The 6,587-nt window shown below is 35.2% G+C and overlaps 1 long non-coding RNA gene across 3 annotated transcripts; it reads right to left on the reverse strand.

Annotated features, from left to right (window-relative positions):
- Positions 1-379: 379 nt before the first annotated feature.
- Positions 380-1,885, reverse strand: LOC111717102 (uncharacterized). 3 transcript variants are annotated; one of them, XR_002768676.1, is made up of 4 exons: positions 1,693-1,885; positions 1,495-1,575; positions 1,253-1,314; positions 380-548 (listed from the first exon to the last, which is right to left on the reverse strand). It is a non-coding gene; the product is annotated as an uncharacterized LOC111717102 (long non-coding RNA). The 3 variants fall into 3 exon arrangements; XR_002768677.1 differs by having other exon boundaries at positions 1,495-1,565; positions 1,693-1,884; XR_002768675.1 differs by lacking the exon at positions 1,693-1,885 and having other exon boundaries at positions 1,495-1,639.
- Between the last annotated feature and the right edge of the window lie 4,702 nt (positions 1,886-6,587).

Below are 6,587 nucleotides of genomic sequence, written 5' to 3' on the forward strand. Positions count from 1 at the left end.
AGGGGAGTTAACTTTTCTGATTCCAATATTAGATGCTTTAAAACTTGAACTTGAAAATATGTAAAGAAATAACTTAAGTGTATTAGCAATAAATAAAAATTTACATCTCAAAAGTTATATTTTTTAATGTGAGCTGTCTTTAAAAGTTAGGCAAGGAAAACTCACCTATCTCAATTCTAAGTGCAAAATCCAAGGGAAAAGGGGGAAACTGGAACCCCCCCCCCCCCAACCTCAACCTATATTAGACAAAGATAGCCCAATAGGGATGGGATTAACATATGAACTAAAATGATAAATATTCACCTATGATGATTGGTTCTCTAGAATCCTCTAGGTTTGGTAACTCCACTAGATTATTTCTGTTTCTGTTTTTTTTGCTTCTTTCATTATTTTTCTTTTCAAAGTTAACTTTATTTCCTTTATCATCTTTGCTTTTTTTGTCATCTAAATCTTCTCTGCCTTCTGTAGATTCTCTATCTTTGAGATCTTTTGGGTTTCCTTTATCTTCTCCATCAAGATCTTTGCTGCTTGTTAGATCTTCTTTGTCCCTTTTGATAAATATTAAACAGGTTTAAAGTTTTGAGTGTTTCTTAAGCTACTTTATTCACTGTTTCAAATTTGCCTATTTAGAAAAGGTATAAATAATTCCTGCAATTATTAAAATACATTTAGAAAATCTCTTACTACCAGGCAGCATTGTTTGCATCCATGCATTTAAGAATGTAGTATGTCATTATCAATTATGCCTTTTAGTCAAATTGTTTATTTAAGAGCCTTGTTTATTTAAAACAAATGGCAGCATGCTTGCAAATAACAAATGTGATTTCGCATTCACAACAACATCATAAAGATTAGCACAGGCAGTTAGAATGGTTTGCCGAGAAATTTAAATGATCATAAATTAACAACATGAAACATGATCATGATCATTGTGTTTTAACAGCCAAGAACATACCCTAAACTATCGATATTTAATCATATTTTTTAAAACCATCATAATGTAAGTTATAACATAATCCATAGTCCTTCTACTTCAATTAAATCCACATAATATGCAACATTGATAACAATCACACAACAATTAACCATTCTTATTGGTCTGGTTATGTCTAGAAAAAGTTTTAATCATTTTTAATTCAACCAAATTTTAGAATAAGACAATTTGAAAATATGTGTAAAATATGTGGAAAAAAAAAGTTTTTAAAAATCATAAACTTGCCTATTCTACCTTTAATTTAATGGTAAACAAAACCTGTTTGAAAACTTTCTGTTTTGAGCTTGAATGCAAATTAGAATTACCAGCAAAAGTAATATCTGAAATATTAGAGAATGTAACTTTCAATTGTTCTACTAAAAGAATTACACAGTTGTTTTTTTTATCTTAACAAAATTACATTCATAGATATTAATACAATATAAGCTGAAATTTGATTTATTTTGTGTTCATGATTCCAAGAATTTTAAAAGTGCTTAATTTATAAATAATAAAATTACCAGTTGTCTGAACATAATTTCAGTAGGTTTCTTGGGTTGTAATTGTCTCTGTGGAAAAACAAGGAATCTATCTGCAATAAACTGGAACACATTATACTTAACAGTAAATAAATGTAATAAGTTAACTTTAGAAATTTCATTTAATTGTTTAAAATAAACTTTTTATAATTTTTTACAAATCTTTAAAGTTTAATTTACATTTCTTGCTGCAGTCTAATCCATTATTTGCAACAATGTGTTATGGAGACACAAAATCACAGTTTGATGGTTGCTGGCTCCTCTACTCCATAACACATAGTTGCAATTAAATAGATTTAGTGTCCACTTCATTAATAATTAAAAAATAAACAAATATGACTAAACATCTTCGTATTTGTATTTTATATATATCTTTTTTAAGTTTGGTTCTTGAATACTCTGGAATAAACCAATGAAAGATAAAACTAGAAATCCACAAACAGAGGTTCCACTAAATAGTAAATGTTTTAGATAAAAAAAATTCCCGACTGACATATTTAGTTTTTAATGCATTTGATTAAAATATCAGATTTCTTACAGTGTACTGATTTTTAATCTAATTATCTAATTGAATTTAAAGATAATAAGAAAATAAAAAACGTAATAATTATGGAAGTTAAATGAAAAATGCCTGTGTACAGATGATTGCAGTTTGATTTAAAACTCAGACAATCAAAAATGAGACATTGAATAACTATTAAAGCTCTGTATGAAAGGTTAAACTTAAGGAGGAAGGAGGACCAAGAGAGTGGCTGTGAACAACTCTTGCATGGAAAGGGTATTTCAACTTGCTCACAAATTTAGCAGTAAAACACTTCATACTGATAGATCCAAGATACTAAAGCATGGATACATGAATGTGTTACCAGATTCCAAACTAAGGCACAGTAATACAATTAAATCCCATATAGCTTACAACACCAAACTTTTAGAGTAGAAAAATATTAAATTCAGAGATTGGATCCTATTTACTCACTTATTTTCAGGGAATATCTATTTAAAAAAATGTTATTACCTAAGTAAGCTATGATGGTAAAATATAAGCTATTGCTTTATGGCTCATGATCTACTAGCCTTTTTCATCTTAAGTATAGGATATAGATCAGGAGGTAACTTTAACCATATAAAGGCTGGGGGGTCTGAATCTATGTATAGCTGCCCCCCACCCCTCCCATAAAAAGGGCTTAGAGTATAGTACAGGGTAACAAATGAAAAAAATATTCGATTTTGTTTTAAACAAATATCAAAGTATGACACATGTTTCTACATGTATTTTTAAAGGGCTTTTCAAAAATATAGATTTTAGATCTCTAGTTTTAGTCACAAAAAAGTTTTGGGCTATTTAGGATTTTTTTTCACAGACCAGACTTTTTTTTCCACCCTGTACCCTACCCAATAAATTTTAACAAAATGTCCTTTAAATTATTCACTAAAATGAGAGCACCAGAAAGAAGAAAACAACAGGGGGCGCCAAATGCCCCCCAGCTTGTTTAGAATTATAGGAGGTCATTAAAATAGAATTACATGGTACAAGCTGACCATATTTTATTTTAACAAAAACACAGGTTTACATACATTGCTCCTTATTAATTAAGTAATTATATGGACATTTTTTATTAAAGGTGTTGAAGACGATGCCTGGCCACGTTAAACAAGTTCCACAAGATTCAACAGAATGAGATAGAATGGATACGGGGCACAGTACTGATAAACATCTACACGTGTGATCTCGAACTAAACTATTATTCTGAACCCCTCTAGTAATAAGTTATAAGAAATATATATACTGGAATTTATTTATGCGTTTTCATTACAGTCTGACTCACGTCCTCTATAAAGGCATATTTAGTTCTATACATGCTAGTTAAATTTCTTACACTAGCCATCTGCAATTTTGAAAGTGAAGACAAATGTATTTGTTTACTTGGTATGAGTGGTTCTGATGAATTTTAAGGTTTAGGAACAAACACTTTATTAAATTTGATTTGATTAATTTTAATACATTTTTTAATAAGACTACTTTTTTAAAGAATTATTTTGAAAAAATCACTAGGTACTTCTGTAAAAAATATATATTTATAAAGGGTGATCCAAAAAAAGAGGGTTTTTATTTCAGAAGGTGTCCTTAAAGAGTTTTTTGTTTAGAGGATTTGTGCATTCAAAGTTTCAATCATAAAATCATTGCAAAAATTGTTGAATTGTCCATTCAATACTGATAGGACAATATGATATAAAAAAGAAATTACAAATATATAGTTTTAGTCCTTATTTTCACTTTCAATTTAAATTGACAGAGTGGCTAGGAAAGTTTGTTCAGCCCCAAACTAATTTGTAAACCTTAATGGTGTAAGTTCAAAATTGAGATAATTTTAGTATCTTAATCATCTCTGCAGAGGATGTACCATAAAGGGCCCACAATATTTTTTTGTGAAAAGCATATAGAATAATATTTCAAATTAGAGATGAATATTGGCATGAGAAAGTACTAATCAGAATCCAATTGATAATTCACGTTTGAAAAAAATAATTTAGACATTATCCCAAAATACAATTTTTATTGTGAAAATGCAAAATACATGTACCAAAAGTATTTTATAATATAAGTTTTTCATTCTAGATGGATGAAGTATTAGAAAGGTGTGTTTAAACCTGGTCTTTACTGAACTCTATTATATCTTCTAAGAAAAAAAGTCATTCAGTTCCTGATATTTTCACTGATGATGAAAAAAGTTTTGTGGGATCTGCTGAAATAGCAGAGGGTTTTAATGACTTTTTTGTGAACATTGGACCCAGATTGTNGGCATCGTTCCCCTACGTCGTCATGTAGATGCCCTACTCCTCCAACCACATCCCCAGGATGTACGTGGTCTCCAGAGGTTCCTAGGCATGATCAACTTTTACCGCCGTTTTTTACCCAGATTGCAAGAACTCTCCGCCCTCTCACTGATGCCCTAGCCGGAAATCCACGGGTTCTTAACTGGTCCCAGGAATTACAGGACGCCTTTGACAGAGCCAAATCCCTTTCTTCTGCCGTGTCTCTCACACATCCTTCTCCATCCGCCGAGGTATCGCTCGTCACTGATGCCTCCACCTCCGCCTCCGCCAAGTTCACATTCGTTCAGAAGATTTGTATATGTACATGTAAACCTTGTTGGTCCCTTACCCTCATCTAATGGTTTTACATACCTCTTAACATGCATCGACAGATCAACAAGATGGCCTGAGGCTATACCTCTAACTGGGATTTCTGCAGCGGAGTGTGCCTCCGCCATGTTCCATGGATGGATCTCAAGGTTTTGCGTACCTGCAGTGATTACAAGTGACAGAGGAGCCCAGTTCACTTCATCCCTATGGTCCGCCATCTTCTCCCTACTCAAGATCAAGCACAAAACCACCACAGCTTTCCACCCTCAGTCCAACGGCATGGTGGAAAGGTTCCACAGGCAGTTAAAGAATTCCTTACGTGCTCGTCTAGCCTCCTCCGATTGGAGTTATTTATGCGTTTTTATTAGAGTCTGACTCATGTCCTCTATATTGGTGACCCCTGACTTTGAACATTTAGTTAAACGCTATCCAGTTTCGTGATTTTCTTTAACTTTGAACATTAAGTGATACATCCGAGCATCATGACGGACCAGAAAGAAACTCAAACCGAGTACATTGCCAAAGTCTCCGTTAAGTAGGACCCCTACTTGTGGTTCCTTCATGCAGAGGATGCCTTCAGAAACATTCAAATCACACAACTACTCCCGGAGCTAATGAGCTACACAGCTACTCACGGAGCTAATCAGCTATATAGATACTCCCGGAGCTAATCAGCTACACAGCTACTCCAGAAGCTAACTAGCTATACAGCTACTCCTGGAGCTAATCAGCTACACTGCTACTCCCGGAGCTAATCAGCTACACTGCTACTTCCAGAGCTAATCAGCTATATAGCTACTCCCAGAGCTAATGAGCTACACAGCTAATCAGCTATACAGATACTCCCGGAGCTAATCAGCTGCACAGCTTTTCCAGAAGCTAATCGGCTACACAGCTACTCCTGGAGCTAATAAGCTAAACCTCGGCTACTCCTGGAGCTAATAAGCTATACCTCAGCTACTCCTGGAGCTAATAAGCTAGACCTCAGCTACTCCTGCAGCTAAAAAGCTAAACCTCGGCTACTCCTGGAGCTAATAAGTTAAACCTCAGCTGCTCCTGGAGCTGAGGTGTCAGAGGTGTCTGAGGTGTCAGTTTCAACAATTCCATCACCTTTTCCAACTTCTTAAGTGATAAATTTTTCAGAATTAGCTAAAAAACAACTGTCCTGCCCTGATGTACCCCGCCTAGAGGTTTCCCCCACCCTCCGCCTTGCCACTGTTCCAGTTCAGGATGGTTCTCTTCTACTCCCTACTCAATTTTCAAGCACAAGATCCCCCAACCAATCTGTTCTATAAAAACCTTAAAAATTCGATGTCTGGTTTTCAACCTGTTCCGCCTCGTCATAATATTTCTGCATGGACATGTTGCTCCTCTAGCTCCACTCTACGAAGCTCCTCACAAGGTTTTATCCCACTCCCTTAAAACCTTTCAGCTCCAAGTTGGCAAGAGAGTAGAAGTGGTTTCAGTTCAACGCCTCAAACCAGCTTTCACGGCAGATTATGAAGCTCCAGAAGCACCTCCACGCAGAGGCAGACCCCCCACGCCAACCTCCTCCAGTTCCTCCAATCCCCCTAGAGTAGAGGACAGTCTCGGAAAGTTGTTACAGAATCCTCCGCCGTTACTCCAACAAAGAGGAAGAAAGTGACATTTAATCTCAATGAGTCAAACCAAAGATTTTAATCCAGAGTGCTTCATCATTCAATGAGTTTTTTATCGCTAGCCTCCACCTCCAGCCTCCGGCCTCTCCCCTGGGTAATGTGGAAGACGATGCCTGGCCGCCTTAAACAAGTTCCACAAGATTCAACGGAATGAGATAGACCGGATACGAGGCATTGTACTGACGGACAGTCTAACACTTGTGATATTGATATAGACTCATGTTCTGAACCCTCTAGTAATAAGTTATAAGAAATATATATACTGGAAGTACT

This window comes from Eurytemora carolleeae, unplaced genomic scaffold, assembly GCF_000591075.1.
Source record: "Eurytemora carolleeae unplaced genomic scaffold, Eaff_2.0 scaffold2357, whole genome shotgun sequence".
NCBI lineage: Eukaryota > Metazoa > Arthropoda > Copepoda > Calanoida > Temoridae > Eurytemora > Eurytemora carolleeae.